Here is a 22,970-nt window from a genome sequence, read left to right as displayed (position 1 = left end):
ACCCTATTTTGGTGACAATATAACACCAATCTCCTTACATTCTTTCGGAAAGTAAGTCACAGGGTCAGCCCATATTCAAGGGGAAAGGAAATAGATTCACCTCTCAATAGGAAACAGGAACAGAGAGGCAAGGAGTTTGTAGCTCGCCTTCTCTCTCTCTCTTGTTCTCACTAGGTATGGAACCCAGGGCCCCGCACTTGCTAGGCAAGAACTTCACCACTAAGATATACCCTCTCTCCAGTCCTTATAGCCATCTTTAATCTATCATACCAACCAATGTTTTTATATAAAATTAGACTATCACTTGGCTAAGGAGAAGCTAGATCTGATACCAGATTACCTGTGTTCAAAGCCAAACTCAGCCACCCATCAGCTAGAATGACTTAATCTCTATATAGATTAGGATTTATAAATTGATATTTATGTAAAATACCAAATATGTACTATTTGAATGCTTGCTTTTGTTATTAAGGAAGAACTAAATGATCTTTATAAGGAAGGAGCAACAGATAAACAGATCTGTGGTCTGGAAAAAGTAGTTCCTCTTTTTGAAGGTGAGATAGACTAAATTTCAAGTTCATTCAGATAAGATAAGAATCCACAGAAATAAGTAAATAGGTGAATGAGAATCAGAGTTGTGGTACTATGATGTGTATATTTTGGTTTTTGTCCTGATTCCTGGCTTACAGCTCCCATAGTTTTTATAATTTCCTAAGTGACTAGAGCAATAAGGGTATCTTTTGTAATATTTGGTCCTTGCTCCTTGATTCCTGCAACAGCTTCAGAGTGATAAAGATGAAAGTCAGTCTTCTGTTATTTATAACAAGCCCTATCAAACACATCTAAACTTGTTAATGAGGTGCTTCTGGAAAGTCCCTAAGTAATTGCAGGATGGTGAGGAGGTGCTGGTTGCCAGGGGAACAAACCATATGCTCAGAGGGTTGGAAATTTCAGCCCCTCCCAATCTCTCAGGAGGGGAGAGAGACTGAAGGTGAGGCTAATTACCAATGGCTAATGATTGAATCAATCATGCTTATGTGAAAAAAAAAAAGTCTCTATTAAATCCAAAAAAGAACTGAGAGAGATTCTGGGTAGCTGAACAGAGGGAGGCTTCCAGGAAGGTGAACAAGTCCCAAGTCATGGGAATAGAAGCTCCTAAACTAAGGACCCTTCTAGATTTCACCCTATGTATCTCTTCATCTGGCTATTTATTTGTATTCGTTAAAATATTGTTTGTAATAAAGTGGAAAATATAAGTATGTATTTCTCTCAGTTCCTTAATCAAACATGAGGAGGGGATTATGGGAACCCCAATTTTTCAAGCTGGTCAGTCAGAAGCACAGGTAAAATAACCTGGGGATTCAATTCATATCATGTACATTAAGTGCTATATAAACTTGTTTTTAGGACACTTAGTATCTGACTCGGGTTTCACACACACACACACACACACACACACACACACATTTTTTCAATGCTAGTGATAGCCCAGGGTTTCATGAATGTACTTTAACCACTGAATATATTCCCAATGATTTTGGTGACATTATTTCACCTGAATTTATTTGGAGAAATATAATTTTTTTGTTCCGCTTATAAACATCAAAAGAATTGCCAAAGTAAAAAAAAAAAAGCATTAACCCAATCAGAATTTTAAAAATGACCCACACTTTTTAATCCTGTTATTGGGTTAGCTGTTTTTTTTTTTTTAAATATTTATTTTTTAGTTTTCGGCAGACACAACATCTTTGTTTGTATGTGGTGCTGAGGATCAAACCCCGGCCGCACGCATGCCAGGAGAGCACACTACCGCTTGAGCCACATCCCCAGCCCGGGTTAGCTGTTATATTAACCATTTACTGTTAAGACTGGTAAAATGTGAAAATGGGGATTTTTTGGACAAATTTTATGTGAAGTGGTCCCATCTCCTTTACCTCTGCATGTTGCTGAGCTGGATATTTGCGCCTGACTGGCAATTGTTTTCGAAATCCCATAATGTAAAACGGAAAGCATGGCCGTCTATTTTCAGGTCCATTGTAATTAGACATGCTAAATGGGAAGCGGAACTCATAAGGTGGTTAAGTTGAGGCAATATGGAAGACAGGCATGGTGGTGTAATCTGTAATCTGTAATCCCAGCTACGGGGGAGCCTGAGGCAGGAGGATCACAACTTTGAGGCTAGCCTCAGCAACTTAGCAAGACCTTGCCCAAAATAAAAAATAAAAAGGGCTGGGGATGTGGCTCAGTGAGTGGTAGAGCACCCTTGGGTTCAATCACCAGCACCCACTTCCACAAACACACACAAGCAAAAAACCAATACATAATACCTGGTGGCCATAAAGAGATTATCACTTTAATCAATGGCAGGCTGAAAGCTGGAGAGCTGGTTCCACAGAGTCTGTATAACCCTGCATGGGCTGTAAACAAGGCAGATGGCTCACAGAGGCTAACAGTAGACAAGTGAGGATTAAATAGTTGTACCACCTGCCTCAGCAGGTGTTTCAACCAGAAAACACAGTCAAGGTCAAAGGAGACTGGTACTCGTTATTGATCTTACAAATGCTTTCTTCTCTATCTCAAATTCAGAAAAGAGCAAACTGACGTTCCCTTTCATGTGGAAAGGATCCCAATTGATATTTAATGCTGCAAGGTTATCTGAATTCATTATCTTACTGTCATAATTTGTTCAAGAGGGCTTTGGTGTTGACGCAGGTCTCAAGTGTAATATTACACTATACTGATGACATTATGATAGTATCTGAAACTGAAGAGCAGGAGAGGACTGATTTGAATCAATGGTGACTCAAATGACAACAAAGCCTGGTTAATAAATCCAGCAAAGATCCAAGGACCTGCACAAATGGTAACATTCTTAGGAATAACCTGGACAGGAGCCATGTGGTACATTCTACAAGCAACTAAAAACAAAGTGCTGTCACTACCCGCCTCTAAGACCAAACAAGAATCCTAGTATTTGGTTGGTTTATTTGGACTTTGCAGAACTCACGTTACACATCTGGCAATGTTGCTAGTTCCTGGCTATATATCTGAAAAAAAGCCATATTGAATGAAGACCTGAACAAAACCAGATCATATTGGATTTAGAGGAAATAGTAACCTTCTCATGGCCTTGGGCCTATGATTCCCAGTTAGTTGTGATTTTGGAAGTGTCTGCCATTGGCATTGTGGCTGACTGAAGCTTAAGGCAAGAGCTCAGCAACAGCTCCCAGGGTTGGCCATTGGGATTTAGGATCAGAACATTTCCAGATGCTGCTGCCCAAAGCACACCATTTGGGAGACAACTACTAGCTTGCTATTTACCTCAATGACTGAAGGACATAAAATAATGTCTTGAGTGATGTCAGAAAAACACTCTAAGAAGAAAGGCAGCCCCCCAAAATGTTCCATAATAAAATGGAAATTGTTTGTACAGGAACATGCAGCTAAGGGATGCAAAGAGGCACCTACTGTATCCACAAGTAGGGAGCCTCTTTTCCTCTAGAACTAACTATGGAAGCTTCTAAGGAACTGCTAGAACCTATGGTCATGTGGACAATGTCCTAAGAAGGGCTTTTTTTTTTTTTTTGTACTGGGAATTGAACTCAGGGGCACTCAACCACTGAGCCACATCCCCAGCCCTATTTTGTATTTTATTTAGAGACAGGGTCTCACTGAGTTGCTTAGTGCCTCACCAAATTGCTGAGGCTGGCTTTGAACTCGAGATCTTCCTGCCTCAATCTCTGGAACCCCTGGGATTACAGGTGTATGCCACTGCACCTGGCTAAGAACAGCTCTTGATTGACAGCAGTTCCAAGATGAAGAGACAATGTTTTGTTTGGAAAGATGCTGCAGTTAAGACCAGCAGATGGATGGAACTTGATTGAATACAGTATAAGAATAAATCAGATCAGCGGGCTGAATTGCATGCTGTTTTCCTAGTGATGGTAGAATAACTGAGTAATGGTAAAGCTCCTGTGCTTGGGTTTTTACTGACTCATGGGCAGTAGCTATGGCCTGGCCATATAGTCAGGTAAATGGATAATAGAAAGTTCAACTATTAAATAAATGCTTGTGTGGGGCACAACCCTATGGAAATCACTGGTAATTTAAGGGCACATTAAAGTCGGACATATCAGAAGAACCCCCTTCCAGATTCAGAAGTTTATTGAAACCACCAAGGAGACTTTTTGGAAAACTCCCTTGAGCTGGCCACAAGAGTCCACAAAATGAGATGTTGGGGAGCTGCAGCAATGCAGAGATGGGCTGAGAATAGATATATTCCCCTTGCACCTTCAGAGGTATAAAATGCCAACAAGAACTGTACTGTCAACAAGAAAGATGGCTATAGGGAATATCCTCAGCAGGGACCATTCTGCAAATGGATTCCATTGGACCAATGCTCACAAAATGGGGGTGGGGGTCTGAGGGTGCTGGGGTGGGGGGCGGCTAGCAGGAGAAGTGGGGCTATAAATGGGTCTAGGCAGGAACAGATACTCCAGACTGTTTTGCATATTTGAAGGTAGACACAAACACCCAAAATACTATTAAAGGATTAGAACAGAAGATACTGTACCAATTTGGGCTTCTGATTTACATTTCTTGAGGTCAAAGGATACACTTTACAATCCGTAGTTATTGGAGACACTCCGGTGCTGCAAGGAATCAAACTCGTGCTTGGAAGTAGCTCCACAAGGCAAACTTTACTTATTTTTAAAATTTATTTTAGTTGTCGATGGACACAATACCTTTACTGATTTTCAAGTAGTGCTGAGGATCGAACCCAGTGCCTCACACATGCTAGGCAAGCGCTCCACCACTGAGCTACAACCCTAGCCCAAAAATTTTTTACTTTTTTTTTTTTCATTTTAGATGGACACAATACTTTATTTATTTATTTATTTTGGTACCAGGGATTGAACTCAGGGGCACTTGACCACTGAGCCACATCCCCAGCCCTATTTTGTATTTTTTTAGAGACAGGGTCTCACTGAGTTGCTTAGCGCCTCGCAATTGCTGAGGCTGGCTTTGAACTCCCGATTCTCCTGCCTCAGCCTCCTGAACCGCTGGGATTACAGGAGCTATTCATTTATTTTTATGTGGTGCTGAGGATTGAACCCAATGCCTCATATGTGATAGGCAAGCGATCTACCACGGAGCTACAACCCCAGCCTTCAAATTTTACTTTTGCATAAGGAACTAAGTCTGGCAGGCTAAATACACTTGGGGCGGAGGAGAGTGGGGGCAGCAGTCCGCCTGATTTTACCCCTAACCAGAGCACTGCTCCTTGCTCTGATAGGAGGAACTTGGGATTGTAATCTACATGATTGGCTAATTTTAAAATTTGGGCAGGCAAAAGGAAGGGCTATAGTCAAAATGGCTAAAATTGAATACAGGCTGGGAATTTCAAAATGGCTATGGTTGTGTTACCTCTGTTTACCAGTGATGAGTCCTTGCTTCCCCAATGCTGAAGTATATCACCAGAGAAGAACCCGAGGCAAGTTTAGAGTAGAAAGTAGAAGCTTTATTAAAGGACAGTAGAAAAGACTTCTCCCCAGAAGAAGAAGAGGACCGAAGAGTGGAATCCGTGGAAGGACGAGGCCTTCCCTCTTTTATAGCTAAGGTCTACTTTCAGCCTTTCTGCATTCCTGTCCTTTGTTCTATTATCTTGCAGTGAAGTAATGTAGGTGGGAAGGCCCAAAGGGTGGGGGACAGGTGGGCCGGGAGGGCTTTTGGATTAGCATCTACTAGTTTGCTGGGAGCTGCTTCATTAACATTTCCTTGGGATGGGCTCCAGGCCTTAGGGACATTTTCAATTCCCCCAAGTGCTGCTCGGGTTTCCTGGACTCCGTTTTCTACAATGGCCTCCATTCTTGGTTTTACTCGATATTGGACTCGATTTACCTAACTACGCTAACTACCTATCTGTAAATCTGGCTTTGTTATGCTAGAATTCGGGACCCCCAAAAGACCACTAGAGACCAAGATCGATGTAAGCAGCAAAGAGGTGTTTATTGCGAGCTAGCTCGGTCCTCCGCGCGCACACAGCAACTGGTGACGCTGAAAGGCCCCGAGCTCAGGGTTTGCAGCAGCTTTATACATCCTTTGGGGAAGGCAGGTGTAAAGAACGGTGGAAAAAGCTCCATAAACTCAACAAGCCAAAACAACCATTTACCTGTCCGAGATTCCCTTTGCCACTTCAGGGATTGGAAACGCGCCATTCAAAGTTCGAGCCATTCATAGGGATTGGAGGTGAGGGTTCATGCACTATTCAGTGCTTCATAGACCTGAGCTCCTGGAAGAGAAGCAGTCTGGGAGCCATCTTTACCAACAGCAGGGACCCCACATACATCATAGCATCTCTTAGCAAATCATCACTCACCTCGGGAAAATCAAACAACAACTCTAAAACATGATTAGCACATTCACTGGCGGGAAGAAATTGGGTAGGGGTGATTGGCTAGTACAAGAGGGGGATTCGTTTGAACTGATTGGTTTAAACCAGGAGGGGAGTATGTGCTGAACTACCTGGTTTCCCTACATGTTATCAACCACCGTAAACTACTGGAAGGGTCATCTGGCATCCTTGGTATTTTCCCTGTCTTATGCTAATTGGTGGCTGCTAGGAGGTTGCTAAGGGTCCCCACCTTGCCTGACTGACTCAGGGAAACCTGGCGCAGCAGTTATATCCAGTTATTTGTAGATAAAAACTCAGCAGGCTGGGTATGTGCCTAGGAGTGCACTGTGAGTCTTTCCAAGGACAAGGGTCACGCCCCCTTCTTTGGACAGGCTTTGCTCTAAGGTAGAGGCTGGTTTCTCAGAAGAAATCAGAAACTAGGCCTGGTGTGGTGGCTCATGCCTTGTAAACCCAGCAGCTCAGGAGGCTGAGGCAGGAGGATCACAACTTCAAAGCCAGCCTCAGCAATTTAGTAAAGCCCTAAGCAACATAGCAAGACCCTTTCTCTAAATAGAATATAAAAAAGGGATGGGGATGTTGATCAGAGGTTCCATGTCCCTGGCTTGAATCCCTGCTACTTAAAAAAAAAGGCAGGAACAAAAAGCAGATTGGACACTTCAAAATTGCTTTCTGTGTTGCAGGTCTGAGAGACGGGAAAATAGGAAAATAACAAATTAGATTATTTTGGGTTACTTCTTTTATGGATTAACCTCATTAACATGTCAATCAAAACTACATTAACAAGTCAAAACTGGCCCAGTTGGGAAATTTCCTTTTTGACTCTCTAATCCTGATTTTTTCAGCAAGTCAGAACTGACTTGGTTCCAGTTTAGTGAGGTGGAACTTTAGCATGAATGATTCCATTTTGACTTTTAGCCTAGGGCCCAGTACAGGAGCAAAACAACGGCCTCCTATTTATTTAACAGTCCCCATTAGATTTTCCTCTGTATATATACATGTATACAGAGAACAAAATCCTATTCTCCAGATTTTGCAGTTTGAAAATGGTGATTTGAAGCAGGAAACACAAGTTGCAGAGAGGTTCCAAAAGTATGTCCTCACTTAATTTCATGGAGAGGGAGTTGGGGATTTTTTCCATTGCTACAGTTGGTTTACATTCTTCAGCGCGGTCCTTAAATTTCTTTTCTTTTTCTTTCTTTCTTTTTTTTAATATCTTTATTTTACTTCTTTCTTTCTTTTTTTTTTCAAGTGGTGCTGAGGATTGAACCCAGGACCTTGCCCATGCTAAATGAGCGCTCTACCACTGAGCCACAACCCCAGCCCTGTCCTTAGATTTCAATGCTTATATGATCTAAAATGCAGTTCGAAAAGTCCTTCTTAGAGCTGTAGCAAAAGGACATTGGCTGGGAGAATCCAAAGGCAGATTCTCACTAAATTCACAGACAAGTCTTTGGGATTTGTCCTCCGTCCTAGCACCAAGTTCACATTCTTCATTCCCATTTATTAGGTTTGCTGCTCGTTAGGAGCGAATATGTGAAGTTTAAAGTGGTTCATATGAGCAACATTGAATTGCAAGCTGCAGGGAGGGTCCAAAAGCAGGTTCTCAATTTATAGATAGGGTGCTGGAAATTGTCCCCTATAGCAGTACCAGGCTCTAACTCTTCATTTTGAACCATAAGGGCCGGTGCTCATTATGGCCAAATATGTGTATTTTGAAAATTACTTATTGGTCTTCACATGACTTTTTGTTGTCATAGACTCTGTTGAGAACTCAAATTTTGTGCCTCCGAAGTTCCCCTTATGGGCCACTAAGAGATGTCACAGGAGAAGACAAGTCTCCCAAGAGGTTCTGAGGAATTTCTAGAGAAAAAGGGAATCTTGAGTCAGGATCAGTGGGATTCTTGGCATATGTGGCAGAAAAAAATTCCAGCACACACCAGTCAAAGGCATAAATGGAGGTTTATTTAGGATAGCAGATGCATAATCAGGTGCAAATCAAGGGAGAATAGGGGCAATCTCAAGAGAGATGCCCATGGGGTGAAGCTAGGAATATTCAAGTAAGGGAGAATGTGGGCTATCTCCAAAGGGACAGACAGCCCTGTAACTGTTTTTTAAACCATGTCACAATTCCTAAGGCCCTGATAGTGTAAATTGTGGCACATCACCTGGCAAAAATTGGAGTTAAAAACTGGGGAAGGTGGTGTGTGCATGTAGTCCCAGCTACTTGGAAGCTGAGGCAGGAGAATCACTCGAGCCCAGGAGCTTGGGGACAGCCAGGGCAACACCTCATCTCGAAAAGAAAGAAAGAGAAAATAAATACATATATACTTACATTGAGGTTAACAGTGAATGCAGCTATATTACCTGGTGGTAAAGATGGCCCACTAGTTCTGCACATACCCTGTCTGAATGGGAGTGGATTGTGGTAGTGCATGCCTGTAATCCTGGCGACTTCAGAGGCTGAAATAGTAAGATTGCAAGTTCAAGACCAACCTGAGCAAGTTAGTAAGATCCTGTTCAAAAAACCCTAAACCCCCCCCCCCAATATATATAAATATAAAAATAAAAAGGACTAGGGATGAAGTTCAGTGGTAAAGCACCCCTGGGTTCAATCCAATACTATAAAAAGAAAAAAAAAATGAACTAAGGACCATTTAGGTGCAAAAAATTCAGACTTTCTAACTGATGCACTCTGAGGATATACAAACCCAGTTTCTCCTGTACTTTCTTTCAACGAATCAACATAGAAGACCAAATATGTGGGGGCAACTTCCCGCACACACCAAGTAAGCAATCAGTTCTGCAGCAGACACTGGCTGAGAGTTCTCTAATTCAGTTCACTACCTAGAGACAGTGTCTTTTCCCACAGGTTAAGTGTTTAATCCCCAACACTACCTTCTCCCTATATCAGATGCCAACCAAAATCACCGGTTATTTAACTTGTGCTTTTGACAAACAAGCTGTGTATCAGGGTTCCCACAATCCCCTCTGTGGGTTAATTAGTTAATTTGCTAGAGCAGTTTATGGAACTCAGGGAAACACTTAGGTGTACTAGTTTATTCTAAAGGATATCACAAAGGATATTAAGGTACACCAGGTGAAGAGATGGATAGGGCAAGGTGGGGGGTGGGTGGGGGAGGAGAGGACAGAACTTTCATGCTGTCACTGGGTATGCCACTCTCCAGGAACATCTTTGTGTTCTGCTGTCTGAAAGCTCTTTGAACCCTGTCCTTTTGGATTTTTATGGCGGCTTCATTATGAAGGCATTAGCTATTGGTGATCAATTTATTTTTCTCTCTCTCTTCCTCAGAAGTTGGGGTGGAGGAGCTGAAAAGTCCCAATCCTCTAATCATGCCCTGGTCTTTCTTGTGACTAGCTCCTGTTCTGGAGCTGCCTAGAGACTACCAACCACCAGTCACCTCATAAGCATTCAGAAAGACACCTATAACTCTAGAGATTCCAGTGGTTTTAGGAGTTGCATATCAGGAAGTTAGGAGGAAGATCAAATATCTACTTATCAATATTAAAGTCCACCCCCTCTCCCTGCCGCATCTTTGAACATGGATGCCTTACATCAACAAAATATACAACTCAAGCTGGGCTGGGGGCATATGCATGTGGTTTCAATACTTAGGAGGCCAAGGCGGAAGGATCACTTGAGCCCGGTCTGGACTTGCAATACAGTGAGACCATTAAAAAAAAAAAAAAAAAAAGAAAAAGAAAAAGAAAAAAAAAAATCAAAACATACCGGAATCCCATTTATTCACTCATAATTAGGTCAGTTCATTGTCATATTGTTATGGTTTGGATGTGAGGTGTCACCCAAAAGCTCATGTGTGAGAAAATGCAAGAAGTTCAGAGGACAGATGATTGGGCTGTGAGAGTCTTAACCCAGTCAGTGAATTAATCCCTGGATTGGCATTAACTAACTGGTAACTGAAGTGGTAGGGTGTGGCTGGAGGAGGTGGGATTTGGGGCTTGGTTTTGGGGTATATATTTGTTCCTGGCAAGTAGAGTCTCACTGTTTCCGGATCACCACTTATGTTGTTTCCCTCTGCCACACTCTTCTGCCACGTTTCCTGTCTTACCAGAAGCCCCAAGGAATGGAGCTGGCTGTCTATGGATTAAGATCTTTGAAACTGTGAGCCCTCAAGTAAACTCTTCCTCCTCTACAGCTGTGCTGGCTGTGTCATTTAGTCATAGCAGGGAAGAAAATAACAAAAACACATTTCAAACACATATGAAAGAATGTGTCTTTCAGATAGGGCCACTCATATGTGGTAGGGTTCCTTCCATTCTATCAAGTTCTACAAGTGGGAGTGGTCTCAGTAAATGCATAACCCTGCCCTTCCAGATCTCTAGCATAATTATCATGTCTTGCTTTGAGCCTCTTTGGAGGTGTAGATGTACCCATTCATTCATTCCTTTATCCTCAGCTACGATTTCTCCTGTTCTTCATTTATACTCCACTTTTCCACCCTTGGAAGGGACATTAGCACTGGCCATGTGCAGGCAGCAATCCTAGCCCAGAAAATGCCTCCCCTCAGTCCTCTCTCATTCAGATAGGCTATGTACTGAATGCGTGGTGGTGGTGGTGTTGAGATAGTGAGACCTTTAAGAGTGGGCTGTAATGGAAATCAGCATTGGGGCTGCCACGCTTGGAAAGTATTAATAGAGTTCTAAGGATCCTGGTTAGTTCATGAGAGAGTAAATTATAAAAAGAGCACACCTGTCCCCCAAATCTCCCTAATTTCTTGTCTCATCATATGATCTCTCCTTCTTACTAATGGTCCCCGCATGATGCCACCCATCTTGCTGTGATGCAGTCAAGGAACCCTCACCAAGATACTGGTACCATGTTCTTCAACCTTTAAAACTGTATGATAAATAGACCTCTTTTCTTTATACATTACTCAGTGCCAGGTATTTTCTTATAGCTATAGAAATGGAGTTAACAAAAATTGGTATTGAAGTTGACCTACACTACTATCATTACTACTTCTTCTTTTTCTCCTTCTTCTTTTTATTATTATTTTAACACAGTCCAGGGTCTCTTGTAAGGAAGGATTATTAGGCATGACTTACTTGAGAACATTAAGGTGCTGATAAGTTTTAAGTTCTTGGGTAACTTCTATGTTCTCTTTTGCATGTGACTTATATGCAATAACTTTAGTTACAAATAATCTATTGATAGAAGATGAGGCAGAGGGCAGAGATATAATCAAAGGTTTAATAAAAACAGGGCTTCAGCTGGATGCAGTGGTGCATGCCTATAATTGCAGCTACTCTAGAAGCTGAAGCAGGAGGATTGCAAGTTTGAGGAAAACTGGGCAAATTAGATGCTGTCTCAAAATAAGATAAAAGGGCTGAGGATGTAGGTCAGTGGTAGAGTGCTCCAGAGTTCAGTGTCCTATGCAAAAAGAAAACAAGAAAAAGAAAATAAATTATTGCACAATAGTAAATTGCCAAGAAAAATTAAAAGCTGTCATTAGATTTCAATCTTCTTAATTCTTTAGTCTCTCTTATTTAGTTGTAGATACACCTTCGTTTTCAGGTTACTATGTGAGGGACTGAAGTAAGAGGCAAATATTATTTGTCCTCAGTTCTAGATCTCTGCGGCAGCCAGTTCCCAAGGGTCCTCACCCTGTGATATCCATGCTCCTGTGTGCTCCTCTTTCATTCGAAGTAGAGGTTGACTTTCGAGAACAATAGAATTCTCTCCAGAAGTGATAGTATGTGACTCTTAAGACCAAGCCACAAAAGACATTGCCTCTTCTGCCTTAGTCTCTTGAGTTATCACTTTTGAAGATACAAAGTTGCCTATGAGAGATGTACTTGGAGATGAACTGAGGCCTCCTGCCACCAGTGAGCATGAGCCTGCCACTGTGTATATGCCACCTGGGATGCAAATCCTGTAGCCCAGATCAAGCCTCCAGATGACTGCAGCCCTGGCTGACACCTGCAACCTCATGAGAGACTGCCAGCCAGAGCTTGTGAATTCCTGACCCACAGAAACTTTAGGACGCAATAGTTTGTTATTTTTTGAGGCACTAAAATTTTTGGGGTTATTTGTTAAACAGCAAATAGATTATGAATATAATCTGAACTCTAAGGAATAATGGCAAACAAGGAAAGGCTGAGCATGATATGGCCTATATTAATATAACAAAATTGCCTTCTCCAAATTTATCTGGTAAGATTTTATGAAATTTATTTTGTAAGAAAATTTGGCAAGATATATCTTTTTTACATCTACAAAGCTATTGCTAGAGGATTGCAGTGCCAGGTGAGCATACTGACCAACTTGTTACAGGAGTCAGACAAGTTTGGGAAGTACCAGGTGAAGTGAAGCTGAACAGACTTGCTTGTTGCAGGATTTTTAGAGCCCTTGTGACACCAACAGTGCTGAGTCTTCAAAAGAGGGTTAAGTTCAGGCACCTGTAATCCTAGTGGCAGTCTGAGGCAGGAGGGTCATAAGTTCAAGACTGGCCTCAGCAATTTAGCGAGACCCTGTTTCAACATAAAAAATAAAAAAGGCTGGGGATGTGGCTCAGTGGTAAAGCTTTCCTGGGTTCAATCTCCAGTATCAGAAAAACAAAAGACAAACAAACAAACAGAGGATTATGATATACAGCCTTTTAAAAATATTCAATGAAGAAACCTTACTTTCAAAAATTATTTCATGAGGGGCTGGGGATGTGGCTCAAGTGGTAGCGCGCTCGCCTGGCATGCGTGCGGCCCGGGTTCGATCCTCAGCACCACATAATAAACAAAGATGTTATGTCCGCCAAAAAATAAATAATAAATAGTTCTCTATCTCTCTAAAAAAAAAAAAAATTATTTCATGAAACTAGCATTTGTGGAATATAGTTGGGACACTCAACAAGAGAAATGACCCATGGCATATAATCTTTCCAATGCAAAACAATTCCCCAGCACCCCATAGTCTGTCCTATCAGAGATAATAATCTCTACTCATTACTTATATAATAGAACAAATAGAAGTTAAAATGTTATCAAATTTTTGTAAGTCAAAGGCAAATACAAAATTAAAATCATAAAAATCTTGCAAAAAATAGCTATTATGAACATTCTAAGATTAAGGGAGACATTTCTAGTCAAAACAGGAAATATACAAACTTATAGACATATATGACTAATAATGAAACATTTCTGTATGGTTAAAAAATATTGCAAATGGTATATCATACATCAAATCATCACATTGTACCTCACAAATATATACAATTATTGTGTGTCAAAAAATTAATTTAAAAACAGTGTGAGTGGTTTAATAGATGAGAACTATATTAGGAAAAAGTATATATTTTCAATTTTGAGATTATGGATAGATAATATTTATCATGTAATGACCTCTTTGAAATTGATGAAAAGGAAGAAAATAACCTAATTTTAAAAAAAAAAGACAGAAGACACACACAAAAAAACAAGTCATAGAGGTGTATATCCTACTGGCCTGCACCCATTGAAGAGAAGTTCAAACTCAAATGTTAGTCAGAGAAATGTAAAGTGCAATGAGATACTACTTTATCTCCAGCAGACCTGCAGATAATAAAAAGGTCAATAGCTGATGTAAATGTGAATCATTCCAGCTCTTTTTGGAATGCAATTTGGCATTTGGCAGCATCTTAAATATATGCAGCCAGTGATCCAACTCCTGTGAAATCTGTCATATATATATAATAAAAAAAATCATGAGTTGGGTGTGGTGGCTCACTTCTATAATCCCAACAAAGGGAAACTGAGGCAGGAGGATCCCAAGTTGGAGGCTAGCCTCAGCAACTTAACAAAACCTGTTTCAAAATAAAATTTGACAAAGAGCTGAGGTTGTAGCTCAGTGGTAAAATGCCTCTAGGTTCAATCTTCAGTACAAAAAGAGAAAAAAAAATCATTCATCTATAAGGTGTACAAACATATAAGTGTGTATGTTTGTTTTCTAGGGCTGCCAAAATTCCAGTCTGGATGACTTAAGTCTATTTTCTCAGACTCCTCAGGCTGCAAGTCCAAGATCCAGATGCAGGCTTTGGCTTGCATTTGGCACCTTCTTGCTGTGTCCTTCCTCCTGTGGCCTTTCCTCTGTTCCTGGAATACCTGGCGTCTCTTCCTCTTCTTCTGAGGACATGAGTCCTAGGGCCCCACCCTTGCAACTTCCTTTAACCTTAATCACCTCTTTACAGGCTCAGTCTTTAAATATAGTCGTATTGGGGGGTAAGGTTTCAATGTATGAATTTTGGGGAACATTTAATCAGTCCGAACAGGGTACTTACCATAAAATACTTCATAATGATAAAATATTAGAAGTGAAATGAATGTTCATCAAACAAAAGAAACAGTATTAACATGAACAGTCTCTTTGTAGCTGCTATTGTGTCTTTTGCCATCCCTTCTCCCTTTCCCAGACAATGGCCTCCATTCTTATTTTTGTGTAATCATTCCCTTACTTTTTTAATAATTATACAAATATAATATAGGTATATAATATAGTGATGTATATGATGTAATAGATACACAATGTGACACATATGTGTGTGTGTGTATATATCCCTAAAGAGAATATTATATAGTTTTACATGATTTTGAATTTTATATAAATGGAATTACACTATATATATATATATATATATATATATATTCATTTAAAAACTTAGTTAAATATATATATATATATATATATATATATATTCATCTTTATTATTATTTTTTAATATTTATTTTTTAGTTATAGGTGGACACAAGATCTTTATTTTATTTTTATGTGATGCTGAGGATCGAACCCAGTGCCTCACGCATGGTAAGTGAGTGCTCTACCACTGAGCCACAACCCTAGCCCAATCCTTATTTTAATTTATTTATTTTTATGTGATACTGAGGATTGAACCCAGTGTCTCCTGCATGAGAGGCAAGTACTCTACCACTGAGCCACAACCCCAGTCCTTTATGTTTTATATTAAGACAGGGTCTCACTAAGTTGCTGAGGGCTTGCTGAGTTGCTTAGGCTGGCTTTGAACTTGTGATCCTCCTGCCTCAGCCTCCCGAGCTGCTGGGATTATAGGCTGCACCACCATGCCCTGCTCAACAGTATATTTTTGAGACAATTTGTGTTGTATATTTGAAATCCAGTCAATTCACTGTTGTTTAGCATTCTATTGTATAAATATATAATAATTTATTTATTTTGGTTGTTTCCAGTTTTTTCTATTTGAACAATGTCGCCATATAAATTCTTGAACATATCTCCATGTATATGGGTACATGGATTTTTTTCTAGGTCTATGCCTAGGGTTTAATTGCTGAGATCCATGTCCAACTGTTTTTCAAAGTGGTAGATAAGAATTGTTGTTGCTCTGCATCATCCCTAACCTTAGTATGGTCAGACTTTTAAATTGTTTTCAGTACAGTGAATATGAAATGCACAGTATATCTGAACAATATACAGTGTATACCTATACACATATTGAAATGTGGTACTTAATAGATATGTAAAATATGTGGTACTTAATAGATATGTAAAATATGTCAATTTAAAAAACAAAACTTAGGGCTGGGAATGTAGCTCAATAAGAGTCCTTGCCTAGTTTACATGAGGCCCTGAGTTCAATCCCTCAGCACTGCAAAAATACATGCATAAATAAAAATTATCCAGGTGCATTGGTATGTGCCTGTGGTCTCAGCACATGGGAGGCTGAGGCAGGAGAATCACTTGAGCCCCTGAAGTTGGGAGCAGCTTGGAAAATATGGTGAGACCCTGTCTCAAAAATTAAAAAAAAAAAAAAAAAGAAAGAAAGAGAAAACAAAACATAGTATCTCATTAGACATTTAGTATCTTTCTGAGGAATGATTTGGTTGGGCATCTTTATGGATATTTATTGGCCATAGTTATTTTCTTTGCTATAAAATGTCTTTTGCTCATTTTTCTAGTCAACTATGTTTTCTTTCTCTTTGATGTGTTTTCATGAAAATATGTTATTTTTTTTACTTAGAATTTTTTTTCCTTTGTGAGGAATTGAACCTAGGGCCTTGTGCATGGAAGGGAAGTGTACCAAAGTAATCCCCTACGCAAAGATATTAATTTTTGGTGGGGCAGGGGTACTGGGGATTGAACTCAGGAGCACTCAACCACTGAGCCATATTCTCAGCCCCTTTTTATATTTTGTTTAGAGACAGGATTCCACTGAGTTGCTTAGTGCCTCACAGTTGCTGAGGCTGGTTTTGAACTTGCTATCCTCTTGCCTCAGCCTCCTGAGCTATTGGGAATACAGGTGTGTAACACTGTACCCGGCTTCCCAAAGATGTTATTTAAATTTTTTTTTTTAAATTGTTGAAGGACCTTTATTTTTTATTCATTTATTCATATGTGATGCTGAGAATCGAACCCAGTGCCTCACACATGCTGGGCAAGTGCTCTACCACTAGGCCACAACCCCAGCCCAGTTGAATTTGTCACTGTTTTCCTTAATAGCATGTGTGAACTGAAGTTCTCTGAAGAAGCTTCATCTGTATTAAAGATCTGACAAACTGACCTTGGCTCTCTAGAATGTCGTGATTGTGGATGGATGGAATGTTGAGAACCAATATTATCTGGAGCTGTTTTAGTCCCTTTAACAACCATTTACTTTCAACTTCTGTATCTGACCTAACATACTCATGACTATTAGGTAAAACACTTGGAATGTACCACTAAGCTTAACAGATCTCCAGCCTTCATAACCCTAAAGCTAGAAATACCAGAACATCTGAAACTTCAGGAAGAGATTTCTTACATACTTGATGTCCCCACCAATATAGTTACATTGAACCCAGGGCCTTGTGCATGGTAGGGAAGTGTACTGAATATATTGATTTATGACCTTCTTTGTTCCATGACTATGAAAGTTCAGGGCTGGGGTATAACTCAGTGGTAGAAAACTTGCCTAATATTTATTTGCAAGGCTCTGAGTTTGATTCCCAGAATGGAAAAAACAAACAGATAAATAATAAACTAAAATAAAATAAAATTCAAGTGAACTTCCACAGCAGAACATGTCATTCCAGGCAATTTGAATCCTGTTCCTGGGCTGTGGTTACTTGTTGCAACCATTGCAGCCAAACTAGCAGGTTCAGGCGAGGGGTGATGGGAGATTAAAAAAAATAGAGTCACACACACAGATCTTGAAGATAAAGCTGAGATCGGGTGGAGCGCTGCTCTCTGATGGAGAAGCAGGTCTAAAGAATCACACCAACAATCTTTATTATATATGTGTCATTAATCAGATTAAAGACTATTCAAGCATTATTTTTTGTATTCATGAAAGTTACAGAGTTAGCAACAGTATATAGCTATTTCCTCAGTTGTATTCTACAGTTGCAATGTTAGGAGCATTGTGCAGCTCTCAAGAAAGTATTAATTTGCGGGCAGATTCAGGAGTAGTGGAATTGGTAAAACATTGTGGTTACCTTAGCAAGGAAGTTCCTTCATTCCCAGGAGCTGTGTGCCTAAGAATAAGGTCAAAGCTGGTAAGACTCTCACAACAGAGTCTCCCCATGGAAAGCATTGCCATAGCAACTGGGCATCTTACACCTTTGCATAGAAACTTTCCCAGTCACCAATCATGCAACAGCCATGAAGTCATCAGGGACCCCAATCTCAGACATGGGTCTCCCAATCACTGTCATGCTCTATCAGTTACGTGGCTCAGAATAAAATATTTTCTTTTTTTTCTTTGAGGTGCTGGGGATTGAACTCAGGGCTTCACATGTGCTAGGCAGATGTTCTATCACTGGACTACATCTCCAGCCCCTGAATGATTTTCTTATTTCCTTGAAGCAGAGTGGTTATTTTATGTTGACATTTGTTTAAGATATGGGGTGGGGAATTAAATGTTTTTCCTATTCCCACATGGTCAACGCAGCTCAGGCTAGGTCATCTCTAGAGTCACCAAAAACATGAGGATTTCTCCCCATCAACAATCAATTCTGCAGCAGACACTAGCTGGGTGTCCTATAATTCAGTTCAATTTTGATGTTATCTGGATATAGCAGGGTACAGATTCCACAGGTTAGGAGCTCTGTCCCATAAGACTGCCCTCTAGATTACATGTCAATCCCCAAACTCAGGCTGTAACCCATATTTCTGAGTGATGGACTAAATCAGTGTTCCTATGACCTCCTCTTTGGGTTTGGTTAATTTGCTAGAGCAGCTCATAGAACTCAAGAAAACACTTTAGTTGCATTTACCCATTTCTTATAAAGGGTATTGCAAAGAATGCTGATGAGCCTCTAGATGAAAGGAATGCATAGGGTTAGGTATGGGAAAAAAGAAGCAAAGTTTCTAAACCCTCTCTGGGTGAGCCATCCTGCAGGCTTTCCTAACCCAGGCCTTTTGGGGTTTTGTGGCAGCTTCATTGCATAGACATGATGGATTAAATCGCTGGTGGCTGACTCAAACTTCAGTCCCTCTCTCCTGCTAAGAGGTTGGGGAAAGGGGTACGGGACTGAAGTTTCAGTCTAATTATATGGTTGGTTCCTCTGACAACCAGCCCCTATCCTCAGCCAATCTAGGATCCCCAAGCTCCCAGCTATCTCATTATTAGACAAAAAAGGCACTTATCACTTAAGAGATTTAGGGACTTTGTGCCAGCAAAGAGACCAAACTCAAGTATATAGTTCACAATATCACAGTATACAACTTATTAATATCTTTAAGAAATTCTTCTTACCCAAAGTTTTTTTTTTAAATTTTTAATTAAAAAAATTTTTTTGGTGGTGTTGGGGATTAAACCTAGGGCCTTATGCATGCAAAGCAAGCACTCTACCAACTGAGCTATATCCCCAGCTTTTACCCAAAGTTCTTAAAGACATTTTCCTCAAAAGGTTTAAGTTTTTTTTTTTTTTTGTCTTAAGTCCTTGTTCTATTTGGAACTTGTTTTTTTGGTGTGTGTGTGTGTGTGTGTGTGTGTGTGTGTATGAGAGAGAGAGAGAGAGAGAGAGAGAGAGAGAGAGAGATGTGTGCTATTGACTAGATGTTCTTATGCCCCCCAAATTCATTTATTAGTAAACCTTAACTCCTAATGTGATGGTATTAGGAAGTGGAGTGTTTGGTAGGTGATTAGGTCATAAGTGGGATTAGTGCCCTTAGAAGAGATCCTAGAAAGCTCTCTTGTCCCTTCTGCCCCACTTGAGGACACAGTGAGAAGACAGCTGTCCATGAGCTAGGAAGTGGTCTCTTGCCAGATTCTAAATCTGCTGGAGACTTGTCTTTTGCTTCCTACAGTCCAGAACTTTGAGAAATAAATTTGTGATTCATTTTGTTTTAATTTTTTTTAGTTGTAGATGGACACAATACTTTTATTTTATTTTTTAATTTTTTATGTGGTGCTGAGGATCAAACCCAGTGCCTCACACGTGCTAGGCAAGTGCTTTACCACTGAGCTACAACCCCAGCCCCCAAATTTGTGATGTTTATAAGACACCTTTCCCCCAATCTAATCTGAAAAGCTAGCTCTGCCATATATCAAGTTTCTATGTATGTATGGGTTTGCTTCTACATTCTGTTGTGTTCTGTTAGTCTATTTATCATTTCACCAAAATCATGTAGTTTAATTACTATAACTTAGTTAATAAAAATACTTAGAAAAATATTGTATGGTAAGCATTATATATGTGTTTGATATGATTATTACGGTTTTCTATTAAGGCAAAATTTAGTAGGGCACACCTCTGTGACTGGTTCTGTTTCCTTAACAGTATCTTAATAATTCTTGGTCCTTTTCTCTTCCATGATTTTTAGAATAAGTTTGTCAAATTGCACAAAAATCCCTTTTAAGTATGTTAATAGTTGACGTCTTTAGATACTGAGTTTTTCATTCCTGTATGTAGTATTGTCTTAGGCTGTTTTGTTTTGCTATAACAGAATACTATAGACTGAGAAATTTATAAAGAAAATATTTTTCCCATTTTTTTATTGATGCATTAGAATTGTACATAAGGGTAGGACTAAAGAAAAGAAATATATTTCTCATAGTGCTGGAAGCCAGTAGTTCCAAAATTAAGTGGTGGATTCTGGTGAGGGTCTTCATGCTGCATCATCCCATGGCATATGGCAGAAGGGCAAGGATCATGAGACAGAAAAAGAGCAAGAGCAACATTAAGCAAGAAGCTACTCCCAGGATAACTGACATACTCCTGTGAGATAGCATTAACCCACTCATGAGGTAGATGCCCCCATAACTTACTTCTCAAAGGACTCACCTCTCAACATGGTTGCAATGAGGATATACTTTCCAACACATGACTTTGGGAAAGAGATTCAAACCAGAGCAAGTATTTTTCTCCATCTACTTAAGTCTTCTTTTATGTCTTTCAATAAAGTTAACTAATTTTCTTCAGAAAGCTTTTGTAAAGTATTATTAGAATTAATCCTAGGCACTTTATAATTTTTGAAAATATTGTCAATAGTATCTTTTAAAAATGTTACAAAGCTTTTTATATAAAAGATCTTTATATTATGCTAGTTGCTGGTGTATAGATATTCAATAGGCTTTTAATTATTGATCCTAAGTCTAACAAACTTGCTAAATTATTATTTCTCAATTCAAAAAAATTGTTCATAGTTTTGTGGGGGGATGGATTACATAGGCAAGCATAATACATGCAAACAGTTTTTTTTTTTCCTTTCCAATACTTTAGAATGGAAACTTTTAAAATTGAACCCAGTGCCTTGCCCATGCTAGGCAAGCACTCTACCACTGAGCTATACTTCCCACTCTTCCGTTGCTTTTTCTTTTAGTGCACAGTATAGGATTTACAGTGTAATACTGAATGGAAATAGTAATGACAGCCATTTGTCTCTTGTTTCTAATTCTAAAGAAAAAAATGCTTTTAATATTTTACTACTTGTATCAGCAAGCCCCCAAGATGACCCTTAATAATCCTTACCATTTGCTATTCATTCCATTATATGATTTCCTCCCACAGTGAATCGAGGTTGGTCCCAGTGATGGCAGAAGTGATGAATGAGTCTTCAGGGATAGATTATAAAGGACTCTGTGGCTTTCACGTTACTATCGATTACTCACTGATTACTCAGTCTGGGGCAAACCACCCAGCGTGTTCTTGGGCTCAGGCAGTCCTGAGTAGAGGCCAGTGAACAGAGGGATGGCCTCTGCCAGTGGCCAGTACTGTTTTGCCATCAACATAAGTACCCCAGAGGCACATCCTTCAGCCCCAAGCAAGCCTCCAGGTGACTGCAATCTTATTAGAGATCCTGAGGCAGAACCATCCCACCAAGCTGCTTCTAAATTTCTGTCTCATGGGAGGCATAAACAATGATGACTATTTGTTAAGTCACCAAGTTTGGGCATAATTATTTATATAATAATAGATAACAAATTATTTAAATATGGCATTGTGGGTTTTAAGTATTTTCTAATTATGGGTTGTGGTTGTAGCTCAGTGGTAGAATGCTTGCCTAGTATGTGCAAGGCCTTGTGTTTGATTACCAAAACCGCAAAACCAGGCGTGGTGGTATATGCCTGTAATCCCGGCTACTCGGAAGACAGGCAGGAGGATTACGAGTTCATGTCCAGTCTGAGCAATTTATGAGACCTTATCTAAAAAAACAAAAAACAAACAACAACAACAACAACAATAAAAACCCCTAATTTCCATTATGATTTGTTCCTTGACCATGGATCATTTAAAAGTGTGCTATTTAGTTTCCAAATCACTTTTTGTTTTAGTTTATCTTTTTTGTGTTTTTCTTAATTTTGTTATTCTGATAAAACATATATGCATAAAATTTGCCATTAGAATTATTTTGAAGTGTATAATTCAGTGGCTTTAATTCCACTCACAATATTGTGCAGCCATCACCACTACATATTTTCAAATTTTTTCATCACCCTAAAGGAAAACTCTGTAACCATTAATCAATAACCCTCCTCACCCTTGCCTTTAACCTTGGTAACCTTTAATCTACATTCTGTCTCTATACTATTTTAGACACTTCTTTTAGCTATTTCATATAAGTGTATGTTTTTTTTTTTTTTGGTACCAGAGATTGAACCCAGAGGGTGCTTTACCACAGTGCCACATCCGCAGTACCTTTCATTTTTTATTTTGAGACAGGGTCTTACTAAATTGCTGCGGTTGGCCTTGAATTTTTGATTCTCCTACCACAGTCTCCCGAGTGGCTGAGCTTACAGGTGTGTATCACTGCTCCTGTGTGTATGTCTATTCCTTTTTAGTCTTTTTTTAAAAATATTTTTTTTAGTTGTAGATGGACATGATACCTTTATTTAATTAATTTATTTTTATGTGGTGCTGAGGATTGAACCCAGGACTTCACACAAGTGGAAGAGGCAAGCACTCTGAGCCACAACCCCAGCCCTCATTATCAGTCTTTAGTTTAATTACGTTGTGGTCAGAAAATGTGATCTCTGTTATATCATGTTTTTGAAATGTCTGGATTTATATGACCCAATTTAAGTCCATTTCTTTTTTTCTTCTTTCTTCCTTGTCTTCCTTTTCTCTCCTTCTCCTTCTTATTTATTTATTT

Source organism: Marmota flaviventris, chromosome 10 (genome assembly GCF_047511675.1).
Source record: "Marmota flaviventris isolate mMarFla1 chromosome 10, mMarFla1.hap1, whole genome shotgun sequence".
NCBI lineage: Eukaryota > Metazoa > Chordata > Mammalia > Rodentia > Sciuridae > Marmota > Marmota flaviventris.
Note: the sequence above shows the minus strand (reverse complement) of the source record.